Source organism: Perca flavescens, chromosome 8 (assembly GCF_004354835.1).
Source record: "Perca flavescens isolate YP-PL-M2 chromosome 8, PFLA_1.0, whole genome shotgun sequence".
NCBI classification, from domain to species: Eukaryota; Metazoa; Chordata; class Actinopteri; order Perciformes; family Percidae; genus Perca; species Perca flavescens.
The window spans coordinates 12,535,001-12,554,051 of record NC_041338.1 but is presented as its reverse complement, the minus strand read 5'-3'; the positions used below and the strand labels follow the sequence as shown (position 1 = coordinate 12,554,051).

Here is a 19,051-nt window from a genome sequence, read left to right as displayed (position 1 = left end):
CCAGTTGTAAGCTCGCTGTCTTAACCTTCACTTCACTTCACGGTGCTACCAGTTCTTCTACTTAAAGCTTGCCATCCCCTCAATACAAAGAAATGATGTAATCGATGATATATAGAAGCCCGAATAGTGCAACTGCTTCTGTTTGTTCTTAGTCTAGTTTATGGAGTTTGAAGCACAAAAGTCTTTCTCTAGTAGTTTAACTCAGCAGACGCTAATTCTGGATTTACACAAGAGGTGAAGTGGCTCTATCTCTACAGTACACAGACTGTAAAGTTAAACCAGTTTCCAGTAATAAGATAAACTTGATAGGGGTTTTTCCCTGGGCTTACTTTTATAGATATTGACATGATCCCGCCAACAACCCTCCCCCTACACATTGGCCAGTGAAAAGAACATGTTTTAAGAGCAGCCAAAAGCTCATGATATTATGTTGTAATAGGATTATGTAGTACATGCCAGGGCAAAAGCCTTGTGCAGGAATCAGGAATTAGTCAATCTCAAACACTTACGATGAACACCTCCATGCTCAGCTTTTTTTTTAATTTGATGAACAATAACGTGGACTGCCAACTGTCTTCAGTTTAATGCTTTTGTGAAGCCCTAATGAGAGAACCCGAGTCCTATTTCAGATTTTGTCAGACTAGTCAGCTGGTGTAGTACAGTGAAACCATACTGTAAACAATCTAAAAAAGAATGCATCAGTGGGATGTTTTTAATATTTTTGCATAGAGTATAATTCTTCCTGATTCCACCATTTTGCTTTTGCTCATCATGCTCAATCAGCTGCGTGTTTGCTGACTAGTTTGCATTTTAACCCCTCCTGTCGAGATGGTTCTCCTTAAAGCTAGGATGGGCTGCAATGGTATAACAACCCTACGGCCGGTTACACACTGGATGCGTCGCGCGAGTGTGTCAGCTGCGTGGCGTGTCCATTTATATTTCGGCTCCTGTGTTAACAGGTTCGAGCTAACACACTGCCTGCGTGACACACACGTCTCAGGCGAAAACGCGTGCCTGCTAGAAATAGAACCGACGCCTATTTTTCACGCGACACGCAAGCGTGTTGGAAGCGTTTCCAGGCAAACTAGAATAGGAAAAGATGTTTATATGTCATTTAGACACCAATACTTATTAATAAATGACATGTTGATGTTTGAAAGTCTCTAGGTTTTAATATAAATGCAGATATAAATGTAATAAAAAAAAAAACGATTTTCTAATATTGCACCTGTCAATACAGAACAAAATATTCTGTAGCCAATTTTGCCGTCTTTGCTGAAATCAAATCAGTATATATTTATGTTTAACATGGTATTTCATTTTATCGATTGGAAACATACATGTGACCAGACAAGGCAGCAGCAGCAGCGCCGAGTCAGACACGTTTCTGGTGTGTAAAGACAGAAAAGCCATGCAGCCGCCACACAGCTGACACGCAACAGAAACGCCACGCTCACGCCACGCAGGCAGTGTGTAACCGGCCTAACGCTAACACGATGACCGTACAACAAAGCTTTCAGAAGATATTTTGCTCTTTTATTTTTTTATCCCAAACTTTTATGAGATGTAGGATAACCGCCTTTCTTTGTCATTCTCTTCCTGGTGTCTTGCTCATTTGGTTGGCGACTAAGGGCCGTTTTTACACCGCGCGAATGTGACGTCAAAATGACGTAGAGCTTGCTGGCAGATTTTTTCCAGCGGCACGCAACAAAGCGGAAAACAGGAAGCATGGACGAGTTCCCGGGATGCCAGGACTGTCAGAGTGACTGCAGGTCTCTCTTGTAAACTTACTGGGTTAAGATGAGTTCTTTTATGGCGAATGAAAGGCTTGATCCGACCAAGTGGGTAATCGAATCGAAGCATTGACGGCAATGCTGCTGCCAGTTCTGCCGTTGTTTACCTTTTTCTTCTTCTTCTAGTCGGTAGCCTTTGCTCATTAGCGCGACAGGCCGGCTGCGGCGAGTATACCGCACGTTTAAGAAGTGGGCTGGGTGTCACATGCTCCACTCGTTGCTAAAGATTTTCTTATTCACATAGCAAGTGGCTCAATCTGTGTAATAAAATGGAGGGAAAAATGAAAGTTGGCATGATCTGTATTTCTGTAGGAATACTTCACAGGGATTTATGAAGGTTATATCACCTCATACGGGAAGCTATCTGCTGTCAGAGCTGAGAGGCTGGTTTCATTTATATTTCCTTGCGGTTTGGATGATCGCACTAGGCTAAATGCATCACTTTGAGAAGCATTTCATAGACCATTTTCCTGTGGCAGACTGCAAACCCACTGCATCACAAGAGAATACATTTATCAGTCATTTGGACAGATTTAAGACAACTGCTGTTCTGAATTAGCCTGTTTCACTTTAAGCCATCTGAATTGTTGCTGCATAATGGGAACATCAAGGGATGGGCCTTAAGTATTTTTGTCATTTAAGAATAGTACAAAATTACAACGCTTTACAATAAGAGTGTGTGGTTTTATAGTCTTACGTATTTCTGGAAAGCTGTAATGTAATTCAACAATAGTATACGTTTGTAAGGTACATTTAGATGTGTAATTCAGTACAAGCCGACTAAACAAAGATCATGCTACACTGCCATTAGTGACAACAGTGCAAAGTTACAGTAGCGTAATTCTTCACTGGTATGTTGTTGGCCCATACACTGAAGGTTACACTTCACGTGGCCGTTTAGCTCAGTTGGTAGAGCAGGCGCACGTGTACAGAGTTCCAGGGTTCTGACGTGTGATGTTTTTTTTTTAAAGATTACACTTCACTAACCCCACACTGTTAATACTTACACGATAAATAAGTAGGGTTGGGTACCGAAACCCAGTTCCACTATGGAACCGGTTCCTACGCAACCGGTAGCAATCGGACCGGATTAGAACGCAAATATTGGTTCCTCATTTAGGTTCCACTTAATGTGTCGACTGAAATATTTTCCCTCTGTCACTCCGAAACAGACGTAAAAATATCTCACTTTCTCTGTAGTCTACTGTTAGCTGCTACCGTAAATGTAGGCTTCCCTCTGGGAAAGTACTTTAAAACGTTAATATATTGTTACATTTAAATAATTGTTTTAAAAGTACCAGTTCAGCATCGGAATCGTAAAAATCCAAACAATACACAACTCTATAAATAAGCAGAGAAAAATACTTGTCTAACTTCCATTTTCACAGCTTTTTCAAACCTCCCTCCAAAATGTTTGCCCAGGTTTAGCCTACGTTGCTAAATGAAAGACCTATTATCAGCTTTGTGACAGCCGATTGTTAGTTTTTACGGTGAAGGCTTCCTTCGTCGAGGAAGTGTATCAAACATGGAGATGAGCGTAAATTGCCATTTGTTGTCACTAGCTGATCACGCCAACACCGTCAATGTCAGATTCACCGGGCCATCTTTGGTCCTTGGCGTTAAAACATTCAGGAGTAGAACCGTCACTGCTCTGGGGTTTTTTCATTTGGCCTAGTCCTTTAAAAGTGCAGCCTTTTTGATGTTCACCCAACCTTGGCTTTTACTTTCAGCTACCAATTATTCATTTTAGAACACCAACTTATTTTTTACTTCATGTCAAGGAATCAAGAAGTTCTAATTTGGCTTTTTGGATGGCTTTAAAATATACACTACCGGTCAAAAGTTTGGGGTCACTTAGAAATTTCCATTCCACTCCATTCCAGACACAATACCTGCTGAGATCAGTTGTATTGTTTTTTTTAACCAGGGCAGCAGTTTTCAGATTACATTATTTGCTTACATAATTGCAAAAGGGTTCTCGACTGTTGTAGAAAGAAGTGGCTGAAGAAACACTTGAAATTCATGCTTTTTGGTCTAAACGTCATACCCAAATTAAAAGTGGTACAGCTCCCATATACTTTGACACTCAGGGGTGTGCCTGATATCATTGGAAAGGAAACATTCTCAAGTTTTTGTTACAAGTGTCAGGGCGATTCTAGGCCTCACTGACACAGAGTTACAGAGGCTAGAATGGAGATTTTTTATTTCTGTCTAAGTTATAAATCTGTAAAATTATTAAAATACACTGCTGTAAACACATCTGACAGGTGACAGACAACACAGCATTAGCCACGTCTCAGCTTACTACAGAAAAAAAATTCAGAAGCTAAAAGACTCAAAAATGGATTTTATATGAATTCTTTTCTACAAATATGTCTGTGTTTTTTTTTTATGTCTATTTGAAAAGTGCAAATAAAAAAGCCAAAAACTACAAAATACAACACTTCTCAAATACACAAACAAACCCACATCAATCACCTTTCCAATGATATCAGGCACACCCCTGAGTGTCAAAGTATATGGGAGCTGTACCACTTTTAATTTGGGTATGACGTTTAGACCAAAAAGCATGAATTTGTAGTGTTTCTTCAGCCACTTCTTTCTACAACAGTCGAGAACCCTTTTGCAATTATGTAAGCAAATAATGTAATCTGAAAACTGCTGCCCTGGTTAAAAAAAACAATACAACTGATCTCAGCAGGTATTGTGTCTGGAATGGAGTGGAATGGAAATTTCTAAGTGACCCCAAACTTTTGACCGGTAGTGTATATTTAAAGCAACACCAAAGCACTTTTCCTCTTCGGTCCCCCTAAAGGTTGGAAGCAGAATTGTCCATTACTGCTGTCTCATTCGAACTACAGACCCGCTAGCCTTGTGAGACCGTCCTGATCTCGCGAGCTCCAGTTTTCCACTCGCAGATCAGTCTGGCATCTTGAGGCAGAGAAAATTTGGAGCCATTAGCCAAACGACCGGGCCAATCAGCGTTGGTTTTGAGGTGGGTTAGGTGGTAATAGACAGATGGTTTATCCAATCAGCTAACCAGTATTTTCAGACAGCGGTAGCCCTAATTCTGTTAGCCGCTCACTAATGCTTTTTTTCTCTTGGATCCTTCTTTTGGAATATGGTCGGGGACCTGAAATGGTGCCTTTTATTCCTAAATTCTCATTACACAAACGGCAAATCTCCTTTACCGACATGTTGCTTGCATGCTGAGCTAACGAGCTATGCTTTGCCTGCAGCAGCAGGGGCGGGCTTGTGGTTGTATTTTCATACGCTTCGTGGATCTGATTGGTTGATTTGGCCCGTCTATCACCAACATAGGTGATAAACAGATGGTTCATCCAATCAGCTAACCAGTATTTCCGCCCCTTCCCAAAAGTTCTCCAACGGAAAGTTCCCAGATGGATATGCCGAGCAAATGCGAAGCAATCCAATAGATAGCCAATAGAGGGCCGCAAAGCGAATGCAGAAATGCCATTCGCGATATTACGAATCCCACTATGGCCACGCCAAGACCAGCCCTTCAGTAGAATTAATCAGCCAGGCATCCATGCTTACGCAAGGTAACATAACCCCATTTGTTCAGGTCCTATCCCCTGACCAATCGGCTATCCTAACCTTAACCACTCGAGGTCAAATGCCTAACCCCAACCAATCGAGCTGCTTTGTCTTGACATGGCCATAGTGGGATTCGTAAATTTGCCGTTCACCCTGTTACGAGTTGATGAACCACTGAAACAATTTTGGAAACATTATTTTAAGGTACAAAAGAATATTTGGTGTTGCTTTAATACCTCAATGTCATCTCGGACATGTTTGCCCCTGGCCTGACTAAAGGCCTATGTCTTAGCTAAAGATCAGATTACCTATAAAACTATAAAAAAAGAACACTATGGTAAACGTCTTGCTTAGTTATTGCATGACAGGAGGTGCTCATCATCTTTACCAATGGCTATACGGTTCACTCAATTTATGCACAGGATGACAACTGTTTCCATTGTCACAAATTCAACAGTGAAGTCACCAGTCACCCAGTTTCCCTCTCACAGACTCAGGAAAACACACTTTATAGTTTCTAGGTCAAATAGAGCATGGCGACCTACGTATAATTGTTCCTCCAGATCCGACATCATACAGTAATTCCCCTCCTTCTTACTTCCCTGCTTCTCTTGGTTCTTTTTCTCGTCCTCTGCTCTTTCTGTGAAAGAGAGTTCCACATGTACACCCTAGATCTAGAAATGAAAGGTCTTTACAAACATACAGGATGTAATTACAAACTTTATACGTGATACCGTGAAGTTTCCTGGCAATTTTGCTTCAACAGTCTCTCTCTCTCTCTCTCTCTCTCTCTCTCTCTCTCTCTCTCTCTCTCTCTCCTCTCTCCCTCTCTCGCTGTCTCTGCACTGCAGTGGCTGGCAAGTTCAACACAGCAAGCTGCAGGCCAACAAAGTCCTGGCTAATTACCAGTGCAGTCTGTTGCCATGTGAAATGTGATCTGTGTGGGATGACAATATGGCCATTCATTATTCATTAGAGCTGGGAGCCGGTTGCAGATCAATGGGTAGAACCTATCAGAAGTCAAACAGTGGGTACTTTTGCTCTCGCCAGGCCTGCAGCTTGACCAGAAAGATCTTTTTGGAAAGCAGCCGGTGGCTGACCCTGCCTCTCGCTCACTGGCCTCCCCCACCATTATTTGGCTGTGTGGAGAGCAGTGGAAGCTGATTTGCTGGTCATTAGATTGGGCATCGAGAAACCGATTCCTACTTGGAATCGTTTCAAAAGTTACGATTCCAGTAGAATCGTTTTCTTTATTGGAATCGTTTAGAGGATTTGGTTTTAAATCCGATCATCGCTTCCCCAATTTCATATGCGCAAGTTTTGGTTTCCGAAGCGGCTAGGCTCTTGTTGCGTTGCAGCCTTGAAACACAGCAAGCAGCGCTCTAGTGTGGCTTTGTTTTACATTGAAAAAGCCCTGTAAAACTGCAAACCCCCATTGAATCAAAATAAAACTTTCCTCTTATTTGTGAAAATAGGCATGTGACCCATTTCAACTCCAACTCCCCCAAAGAATCGGAATCGAGAATCGATAAGAACCGGAATCAAAAGGAAGAATCGGAATTGGAATCAGGATCGTTAAAATCCAAACGATGCCCAACCCTAGCCATTAGTGGGTCAATGATAGCGCATTTTAAAAACAGCTTTTAATATAATTTTTCCACATGATCATCAGTGTCCATAGTGATCTTTTCTGATGCATTTAATAATAATATTTTTTATATAGTCAGCTATTCTGACGATGGCTGTAGTCTCACGTACCTAAAGTTTTCCAGTTGTCTGTCATTACCTGCATCAAACTGGTAGGTGGTGATGTGAAGGTTCCATAGTGGGAGCCTGTGAATGTACATCTGTTACTGATTTTGTGTTCTCTTTTTTGAGTTTTACCAAGGAAGTTTTCCAGTGCAGAGCAACAATGTTATGTGAAGATACAAGTGGAAATAACCCATGGTAGTGTTTTAGAATGCTGGTCAATACATTTCATTTATTATATTGTTTTATATTGATTTGCTTTACATGTTGTGATCCATTGCATAGCCTTTAAAGGATACCGATAACATTGTCTTTGTCTTATAAAATATCTAGTCATTTAGGTATCTAAGAGAGCTTCTGCAGCTATAACACTGAGAACTCAAATATCACTCAGACTGTGATCTGATAAGAAACCGTTCTCTTGGCAGAAGTTGTCGGTACACAACAGTAGCTTACAATAAACTGTATTTATTAGACTTAGATTACAGTTTATTGTGCTCATGGCCTGTCAGTGTTTGGGGGCAGCATTGCAGCCATATTGTGCTGAGCCCAAATCACTATGTGCTCTGATTAGAAGTGGGCGATATATCGTTTAGACGATAATATCCAAATTGTTGTCTGGACGATATGCAAAATTGGGATATCGAATATTTCATAATTTGTACAATCCGACCCCCCAAACATGAAAAGAGCTGAAGGAAGTTAAAGAGAAAACAAATAACGCACACTATAACCTTCTAAACAATTATATGTAGCGATGTTAATACTGTAAGGGTTTGTTTGACTGTATTTTTTGTACAAAATCACGATCGTCCCGCACGAGAGTAAGCTGCTACTAATTCTTACCTTGCGCGTTATGACGTTTACTCATGTCAACAAAGATGGCGGCGCACGATTGTGCAGTGGCTATATTTATACAAGTACATACAGCCACACTGAACTAATCAATACAGGATCACGATACAACACAGCTGTTACGAGAACCTTTCAGGCGGCTCATAACATCCCGGAGGAAATAGCCTGACCGAGCCCTCCAGGTTGTTGTCGGCGCTAGCACGCCGAGCTAGCTATCTACCGGCAGAATGAGAATGAGAACATAACTCCTGCACGACCAGAGGCGGAGGACTGCATTTTTGTACAGAATGAATGGAGTACCAACTGCAGGATCATTGCCCAGCACGGCTCACCTGACCTGGAGCCCTATTGGTAATATACTGACCATTTTATTTACTACGAAAACAGCACACTGCCGTCTACATAGCCCCCGATGCTAACGTTAGCACAAGTTTGGTTCACTGCTAACCATAGTGAACAAATTGCAGCGCGATCACCTGGATACGGGATACAGGGGACTTTAACAAGACGTCCTTAAAGTCTGTTCCCCTCCAGCTTTCTCCCAGCATGTAGATTGTGTTACTAGAGGGAAGAACACACTAGACCATGTAAACTCTAACATCAAAAAAGCACACAGAACTGCACCTCTCCCTCACCTGGGCCAGTCAGATCACATCCAACTCCTGATCCCAGCATAAGTCCCGGTCAGAAGGACTATAGAGCCAAGTAGAAGGACTATCAGAACCTAGTCTGACCCGGCCCTGTCCCAGCTCCAGGACTGCTTCCAATAAGGACATGGTTGTGTGCAATATGTTACAGAACAGAGCCCTTTGTTTATGGTTATGATTTCATCTTGCTTGTACATTTTACCAAGAGAACCACTGAAATAGCCTCCGAACAGGGCTTCTTTTAACTTCTAGAAGGATTTCAAAAATATTGTCTGAATATCGATATCAAGATATTGAAAAAAAATATCGAGATATTCATTTTTGTCAATATCTCCCACCCCTAGTTTTGATGAACTGCAGCTGATTATTTATACATTTATCAGAGCAGATGGTGCGGCTCAGCCCGGCCACTTTTCAGCTACTCAAAGGCTGAACTGTTTTGTTTCGGACCTTTTCAACATCACAGCAACTACTTAGAAACCTAACAGTATTTCACGTAACCCGGGCACAAATATTTCCCTTTTCTGCTCACATAAGAGAGCTCAACCTAACCCAGTAGACAGTGTTTGTTCTTCCAGGACCTAAAGCCTGAGAGCGGGTTGGAACGGAGGATCCTCTACTGGGAGGATAGAGGTAGCAGAGCGTGCTGAGTGACACAGTCCTCGGGGCCTCTCTGGTTACAAGTCTTTGCCTTCCTGTCTTGAAAATCAGGACATTAGAAAGTGAAGGAGTGTACTCAAATTGTGTGTGTGTGTGTGTGTGTGTGTGTGTGTGTGTGTGCGTGTGAGTAGTGCAGGGCTTTTCTAAAAGAATGACACATCAAAATCCATCTCTTTGAAATTGGTCATACCGTCATAGCCATGCATTCTGGGGAAACTCTTGTGAGTTTGTGTGGTTATTGTGAAGCTTTTATTGTATGATCTTAAATCCTTAAATCTGTCAACAGTAGCCCGACATGCTACAAATCCCTGAAGACTTAGTGAAAAATGTTTAGGAAAATCGGCTTCCATTGTAGCTAACTGTACCTTTAACTCAGATTCCCCCATTCTCCCTCTGTTACTTCTCTTCCTCTTTCTCAATTGTACTCCTGCACTACTCCCCTCCCCCTTATCCTGCTCCCCCACTTTTTTTCACTCCCCCCTTTTCTCTTATCTTAAAAAGTATTCCCTCAGGACAACAAAACAAGGGTCACATGAATATTTGATGAAGTGCAGGCATGACTTCAGTCAGGTCTCCATTTTAATGCTCTTGTTTGGCCAAATTAGACCGCTAAATTCATTTTCGATAGATGTTAGCAACCTCTTTATCTACAAGGCATTAAGTTGTACTTTTACTTTTAATGAGCTATTAGATCATAGGCAAGACTTGGATTAGCATTCAAACTTAGATTCTATTTACAACATTCACTTAATTGATTTAAATCTATTCTTTAATCTTTTACTGTTTGATGTAGGCTAAATTCAACAAGTAAGTTCACCGGAAAGCAACTGGTGTAGGTTTATTATAAAGGCAGCCCTTATAAAGTTTTTTTTTTTTCTTGTGGTGGGGGGGGGGGTGCTTGAGCTTTGGCAGAAAGATTGAGCAAATTGAACTCCACTGATAAAAACAATGGGATCTTTCCCAACTTAAAAGCTTCCCCGATAAACCAAATGTCAACACAGCCATATCTTGATTGTCCGACTGCACTCAGCAGTACGCAGCTCCTGCCAACTGAAAAGAGCCAGTCACGCGAGGGGCTTAGCTGAAAACAGAACCATGTGTGGGGTTGTAGTTAGCTAGCATTATTACCAAAAGATCCTTTCTTCTCTCGCTTCTTTTTTTCTTCTTCCAATTACTCAACCATTAAATAACTTTTTTTTGTTGTTGTTGCAATAAGCAGTCTGGCAAACATAGGAAATGATATCATTAGAGGGCTCTGTAATAGGTATCTCAAGTTTCTCGACACACATAGGAATGTATGTGTGCATTATTCTGTGTGGTGGGGTGCATGTGCACGCCAAAGCACACGTCTGTGTTTCACAGCTGCTTGGCTGATACTATTGTTTGCATGCTATAGAGACCTTATTCTGATAGTTAAAGGTAGGGTTGGTTCTTATAAAATGCCCCAAAATTGTACGTGGCCGGGTTAGCTCAGTCGGTAGAGCAGGCGCACATATATAGAGGATTACTCCTCAAAGCAGTGGCCGCGGGTTCGACTCTGACCTGCGGCCCTTTGCTGCATGTCATTCCCCTTCTCTCTCCCCTTTCACGTCTTCATCTGTCCTGTGGAATTAAAGGCCTGAAATGCCAAAAAAAATATATATATATATATATGTCCCAAAATTCAGTTTGAATAATTAAATTGGTCTTTGTGGTGTTTCTGTGTAGTTAGTTTTTACTGAGATCCATACAGCTTGCCTTTTGCTGTATTCTTATATTTGTTGTTTATGCTTAAATTTTTTAGTTTTGTCTTTCAATGTGAAGCACTTTGGGTTTACATGTAAATAAATATGCTGTGAAATATGATATATAAATAAAATTGCCATTGCCATTTTGCTTGGAAGCACTGTCTCTTTTCCAAAAAAAAAAAAAAAGAAATAGCATACTCATCCATTCACCAGGCAAATCATATTTGGGCTTCACCCAACCAATTGCATTAAAGCAGATGGAGATGTCCTTTCCATGTTCGGCAAATGCTGCTGTGAACATCATTGTTATGTCTGTCAACCCTCACGTGCCCAAATATTTCACTGTGTTAAAGGACAGATTTTTTTGTTTAGGTTAATTGTCTTGTTCCCTTTTTTCTATATACAGCATGTAAGTACAGGGTCTGGTTGAGTAAAGGAGACCAGGAGAAGGTATTTTCTATGATTCAATTTCAGACATCAGCAAAGAGCTGTCTCCAGACAGGCGTTATCAGGTTAACTCTTTTTCAGTTCTGAGATCATTAGTCCTAAGAGGACAGCAAAGTCCAAAATCACATTTGATCTTACTTGGAGGATTCACATCTGTTTGTGTTAGGGATAGACGATTATCGGCCCTAGACGATTATCGGGCCGTTTTTTTTGGCAGTTTATAGATTATCTGTATCAGCATTTTAGTTGTCTGATAACCGATAAAGTTAATGAACTAAAAAGTGCGCTACTTTGGCTTGTTTACAGCTCTGTGTCTGTCCCTCTGCTTCGGTTTCACTCCCCACTGAGTCTGACTTAATGTCCCGCCCACAGCTCTATCTGACTCTCTTTTACTTGGTATTATGTTGAAAGTTTCTAATTTATTAAATAATTGCTCAAAACATTTTAAAAAAGTCTTGTGTTAGAGTTTGTAACATTCCAAAATCTTAATTTTGACTTAAATATTGTCATTTTTACTGAAAATGCATATTGGTTCCAAATATCGGTTATCGGTTTCATTAACTACTAATAATCGGAACCGTCCGTGAAAAAACAGTATCGGTCGAACCCTAATTTGTGTTTATTGTTGCAGGCTATATTCCAGCCATCCTTATATGCAAAGTAGAATATTGTTTGTTGTTATCATTCTATTCATATCATTCTAGTGAAATATCATTCAACTATTTTTTTTTATAGTTTACTCTGTAGATTTTACATTCCAAAAAGAGAATACATTTTTTCAAACTTTCAAGACTATATTCAGAACTACAGTATATGAAAAATCTGTTAATTCTAAAATCTTGCATAAAATTGTAATACATAAACATCCAAACATTGATACCTATATTATGTTATAGGGATGTAATACACTTGAGTATCGCAACATTTTATTTAGCAATACTATATCGATTTTCAAAAACGCAATATGGATTTTCAAAAAAAAACTTTTTTAGTTTAAGTGCAAAAATATTCATGTAACACATTGGTTAACATTTATGTAACTAAGAACCTGTAAACCACAATCCCAAACTGGCATTTTGATTTTCTGTGTACTGAATTGTTTACCTAAAGTAAACTTCTTTGACTTTTATACACATCATGTCTTTTTTTAAATATTAGTTTTTTCTAAAATTATACTTAATAAAAAAAATCCCAATATATCGCCTTACGCACAGTATCGAAATATATTGCAATATATTGAATCGTGACCCACGTATCGTGATACGTATCGTATCGCCAGATTCTTGCCAATACAAAGCCCTATTATGTTATGTTCATACAAGTCCCAAAGCAGTATGGTTTGGCTAATGATTTAGATATAAACAAGAATGAGCTGCACTGCATTAAAGGCAATAGTCAAAGCAAACCATTTCCTGCCCTTTATATTATGAGATGTATCTAAACATATTCTTACTCATTTGACTGTTGGAGGAGGCTATACAACTAAATCCCCCCACTGTGACTGCCCTTTCAGAAACAAACTGTTTGCATTCTGTAAAGGTTAAATTAAACCGAAACAAAATAAGAATAAGCAAGCAAAACCAAAATGTGCCACTGAAAGAAACACTGCACATATAGAAAAAAACATTTTTCTTCTGCCATCTTAATTTGCATGTGTGCATGTGTTTATTCAGACACACGGGCCCTCGGTAGAGCTATTCTAAGCAGTCAGACCCATAATGTATACTTAGTGGAGAGATGTGATGATCCAATATATGATCTCATTTGCCAATATCCATCCTGGGCATATGGGTTAGTGCTATTTCAGATGCCTGAAGTTGTGTCGGCCTCCAGCACAGTCTCTCTACCATCTCTCTACTCTGTTCTTTCTCTTTTTATTTTATTTTAGGGATTTTGAAAAGGAACATCAGATTAGCCAAACAGCAGTAATAATCCCCTCCCTTGTCAGAATCCTTTTTACATGATTGCTGGCAGTGATCCAAGCTTGCAATCAGATGAATAAAAGGAAGCGTAACAAACCAACCAAGCCACAAGAAGGGCATTCTTTTTGTCTCATCCTATGGACAAGTGTGTTTTCACTGAATCAGCTGTTTTAGATGGAAATGTATTAAAAAGTTCACCGCAAAAAGATACTCTATAACATATTGTAGAGAACAGCAAAGGTAAAAACGGTACGCACTTAATTTTCCACTTACTTGCCAGTCACTGCTGTGCGCCGAATAACTAGAATAGAATAGAATACGTTTTATTGTCATTGGACAGCAGCTGTCCAACGAAATGTTTCCACAACTCACCCTCAGTGGTACACACATAAAATGACATTACCCTTATAAAGGCAAAAGACACGGAATAAAAACAATAAGTATAGTAAATACAATAATAAAAAAGTCCGATATTGCACATTTGTATTTGCAGAAAGGCTGCTATTGCACCATTATTTATTTATTTACAACTACCTGCTTATAAGCCACATAGAGCAGAAGGTCCAGAGTAAAATGACTAGTGACTAGTGGGATTAGTTAACGTGTCAATTTGGCCAAATGCAAATTTAGTTTGGTGCACGTACAAGGCAGCTATTCATTAGACCAAGTCGAGTCTAAAAGACACATCATGGCCTAATGAATGGAAATGGAATCTCATTAGCCTGGGACTTTTCATGTAATGAATAAATGAAAATCTCACAGGATTTATTCTTCAGCGTTGTCAGAGTAATGAGGATGTGCCATATTTTTTTTCATTCGTGAGATGACACAGTATCTTAACTTTTTTTCTGAGGAAGCAGAATATTATTTTTTATTTAAAGTGGCTTTTTGTAACTTTCAGTTTGTGTTGATTCTAGCGGCCCCTTTGGACAAGGGCGGTAGTGTTTTTACCACACCTGCTGTCGTAAAGCTCTTTCCTCTACGGTGCTGTATTGCCCGCTGTATTACCGAGTTAGCGTTACCGGGAGCGAAATTACAAATCCCGCTATAGCCACGCCAAGACCCGCCCAACAAAGCAGCTCGATTGGTTGGGGGTAGGCATTTGCCCTCGAGTGGTTAAGGTTAGGATAGCCGATTGGTCAGGGGATAGGACCTGAACAAATGGGGTTACGTTACCTTGCGTAAGCATGGACGCCTGGCCAATAAATGCTATTGAAGGGCGCGTCTTGGCGTGGCCATAGTGGGATTTGTGATGTTGTTGCGATGAATGTTTTTGCTCAGACAGAAAATCATTAATTTACAATAATAGAACACATTACAGATGCATCGTCACATTTCAAGTGTTGCATACAGAAAGCAGAGAAAGGGGAGGTAACCTTGCTCCTTATGACCTCATAAGGGGCAAGATTCCAGATCGACCCATCTTAGCTTTCATTTTCTCAAAGGCAGAGCAGGATACCCAGGGCTCGATTTACACCTATTGCCATTTCTAGCCACTGGGGGACCATAGGCAGGCTGGGGGAACTCACATTAATGTTAAAAAACCTCATAAAGTGAAATTTTCATGCCATGGGACCTTTAAAAACCTGACCCAGATTGACTCGGGCGCCTGTCGTCTGTCACTTTCCCTTTTAGCTTTTACTGTTAGTTGTTCTTCGTTTAATTTCCTTTTTTTATGTGATGGCCCTGCCCCAGTATCTGCCATAACTACAACAGATAACTTCTAAAATGTAATTAGAATACAATTAGGCTGCCTAGCCTATATAAAGAAATCTCCTGATACCCTTTACCTGGCTGGATACACCAACACAGGCTTTTTTCGGTGTTACGCCGGAATCTTTGACCTGTCAGAATGTGTTACTCTAGAGCTAGTCCAGTCATTTTATGAAAAAAGGTAGGACAAATTGCAACAGAAGCAAACTCAACTGATTTTGTATCCTCAATATGAAAAAAGAAAAGCCCTGAAGAATCCCATTAGGGGAAAATTTAGAAAAATACCCAAATATAGCCTATTCATACGGTCATTCAGCCGGTCTGCCTGTCGTGAATCATTTTGTGACTTCGCAGGAAGTTCTTTTCACCGTTAGTCTCGTTGGCTGTTACAGGTCATTTATGATGATCAGATGAAAAATTACAGTTTCAGAAACATTCAAAAGTTACATAGAGTAACTTTAGGCTGCTTTTATAAGCCTTTATAAACGAGACACCTTATTTTATAGTTTCTCACTTTCCATCATTGCTAATGCAGGAACAGCCTGACCCTGTTTCTGTAACTAGGATATATTGTTACAATGATTGATGTATTCCAGAAAGAGACAAGGTGACTGACTGGGGGAGTGAGACTAGGAAGAGAGAAGAAAAACTCACTTTATGTGAGCTGGCCACTTAACATGTATGCTCTCGGGACCTGATATTTAAAGGGGTCCCTCTGCAAGGGTCTAATTGCCAAGTCTCACAGAGGGGCCCAACAATGAGCAGCCAGCCGAGTGTGACACACTCGTGTTTCGGGGCGACAGGTGGCAGCGCTGCTTAGTCTTGAACGCCTTTTGTCAATTTCTGCTTACTGTAATGTCAGCCCCAACATCAGCCTGGTCTCACTTGCTCTGTGCCTGGCGGCTGTCTGTCGTGCTGAGCTTTGACTGTCATTACCCAAGATTAGATTATTAAGACCATGCCTGCTTAACTATTAAAAATAAGCAGCGTGGTCTTTCTACAATCATAATTCAGCTTTGGCTAAGCACTGTTTGGGATTTTATTTTATTTTATAGGTTTATGTTTTTATTTCTTTTGAAATTGTCAATTTTAATCAGTTATTCTGGTGATATTTTTAACCTCGTGAAGCTGAGATTGAACTACAGCATTGATTCTAAACGCTGTGCTTCACTGTGAAAGAGAGCACGGATTTTTGGTTCTACTTTGTATTTTCTGTCTTCCTGTGTGTCCCCTAAACTACCATCGTCATCATTCTCGCAATCGTCATCATCAGTACAATTATCAGTATTATCATCAATCGCCTGCCAATAATAGCCTTTATCTCAATTCGCTAGATGTTTAGTCATCCATTCATGCATATTTAATTGTCCTAAATGTGACCATAAATGAAATAGTCTGTCACTGTAAGCGTGTGCTGAGATGAGGTGACATTTTGGGGTCATGAAACCACAGTATGACCTCAAACATTGGCATGTTCTGTAGACAACATGGTCTCCTACAGAGCTTGTCTGTGTAGTCCTTTTCTGTTCTTTTATATGTCTGTCGCACTTAAAATGTATGTTTATTTACAGCCAAATGGAAAGTCAAGTGCAAATTGGAGCAGTGTAATGTATGTATGTTTCGGAGAACAGAGAACCACGGGCACATTCACATTGACCACTCACCAATTGTTCCATACTGTACTTGGACTACCACAGCTGAGGTTTTGATTCCAGCTTATACGTCATTTTTTTTTCCAGCTGTAGACTTGACAAAGCACAGCACACCAAATGCTGTGGCTTCTTCTTTCCATGCTTTGTTCTTCTGATTATGCATGAACTCCTCATAAAGCCAAGAAATCAGGCCATCAAATAAATAGAGTGTATAGAACAGGCAACTTAGATCCTCCTATTAATGGTTAAGAACATTACTTGGTCTGCTCAAAGTAAGCTAAAAGTGTGTACATGCATGTGTGCATCTGCCCAGCTGTGCGATACATCCCTGGGGGTTCAAATGCTTGGCACAGCAGACAAGGGTGTGTGTGTGTGTGTGTGTGTGTGTGTGTGTGTGTGTGTGTGTGTGTGTGTGTGTGTGTGTGTGTGTGTGTGTGTGTGTGTGTGTGTGTGTGTGTGTGTGTTTGTGTGTGTGTGTCTGTGGCAGTTTGGAGAATGTGCAGCACAGTCTAGTCTTCAAAGAAGAAAGTCTTGGCTTTTCCTTTCTAATGGGCTCTGTTAGAATAGCAATTAAGGTACCAGCGTAGGTTATAATTAAGTTGGGAGTTTTCTTCTCGGGCCGTGCCAGGGGCAGTCTTGTTGAATGAAGCGATGCAGTAAATTGAAGCTGACGCTCCAGAAGAATATTCTTTTTTGTTGATGCTTTTTTATAAGTGATCTGTTCTGTCCCCCGGTGTTAAAAATAGTCTTCTCCCTCAGCTGATTCTGTGGCTATTTTCAAGTGCTTATGAGTCTGCAGAGCGTCTACACTACAAAGAGTAACAACATTAACAGCTGCTGCTGAGTCACTATGTAGGGGCTCTTGGTGGCTTGCTCCTGGCAATAATGGCAAATCTAAAATCTTGCTTTGTTTAAGACTTACTTTCAAGGACAAAGTCAAGACATGCGGTCTGCGTTGAGCTTATTCTTAGAATGATTGTGAGTTTTCGCTTTGATGTGGTCTGTTTATGCTTGGAAATCCTATCTATCTCACACATTATGGTTCATTTTGATTATCTGTAACCCCAAGAAACATTATATAGCATCTCTTTTGATGTAAGGTAAAGGTTTCTTTCGGCAGAACCATAACACTTCAGTTTGGGCTTTGAACATTATTGAATGATACACATTTAAGCATGTAAAAGAGGCAAACTAATTCAGGCACATGGAACTGTTAAAAAGTTTATAACCATGAATTATTTAAGAACTATTCTTTTCCTTTCCCTTCAGCTCATGTCGCCTTCCTCGAATATTTTAGACCCACGTAGTGTAATCAAGGCACTTCCCAAATTAAATCATTTATGATACACTGTGTTATGCAACATGGAGAGAAAGGCCAATGGCACTCAAATTAAGTGTGAAATAAGCCACATTTGCCATTTCTACAAAAAAAAAGGATAACTTGTAACTGAGAGTGGGTCTGGGCATGTCCATGTATTAGCCTATATGTATTTCTTTACTCCCTCATCTTATTGACATTTTTCTCAGGATTAATGATTCCACTTTGTAGCCACTTTAGCAAATGGGACATCAGTTAGACCAGTGACTAGAGGCATAATGATTTTTCAACAAGCACAAAGTGAAGTTGTCAGTCGTCAACTTTTTACACATTGCAGGTACTGTGATATATGGTAAAATGAGTTGGCTGAATAACTAGTGTTTTCTGGTCAACCAACCTCGCTATTCATAGATCATAGATCTCAAATTCCATCTTTGTTTCAATAGGGTTTATTTCACAACATAACTTCCTAAACCCACCACAACTTCCTCCTACAGATTCAACTGTAGTGTCTTACTGTACTACAGTCTATGTATCACTCTGTGACCCAGAAGCGACCAGTGTTAGAACAACTCGGTTCATGATGAATGCTAATCCTGTGAAACGTCCTTGTGAGCAACTTCAATATGTTTTGTTATTTCCTCACAGCTCGATGTTCATTTTGGTCATTCAAGGCCCGGGAGGCTTAACTCAGTTTTTTCAAACTAAAGCTATCCCATTGATGTAACGCCATTGTTGTTCACGTCCAGTTATACCACATAGCTTACAGTAGGGTGCCTGTCTGTCTGCCATGCAAAGTCATGTTTAGTCTCATGATCCTGCCATCAATTTGGCCACAGCATTTTTGCTAAAAGTGATGACATTATAGTTGATTAAATCTTAAGGCGGATATCATATAACAGATTGACAGGTAGTCATGGGTGGGTTTTTCTTTAACATTTACATCCAGATAATGTGGCAAAAAGATATATTTAAACTTACTTTCAGTAATAATCAAGTTTTGGTCCCCA

General features: G+C 40.2%; 1 protein-coding gene across 2 annotated transcripts in view; it reads left to right on the top strand.

Annotated features, from left to right (window-relative positions):
• Positions 1-19,051, top strand: part of si:ch211-1e14.1 (UPF0606 protein KIAA1549) — a 48,167-nt gene that overhangs the window by 2,438 nt on the left and 26,678 nt on the right. The window lies entirely within an intron of this gene.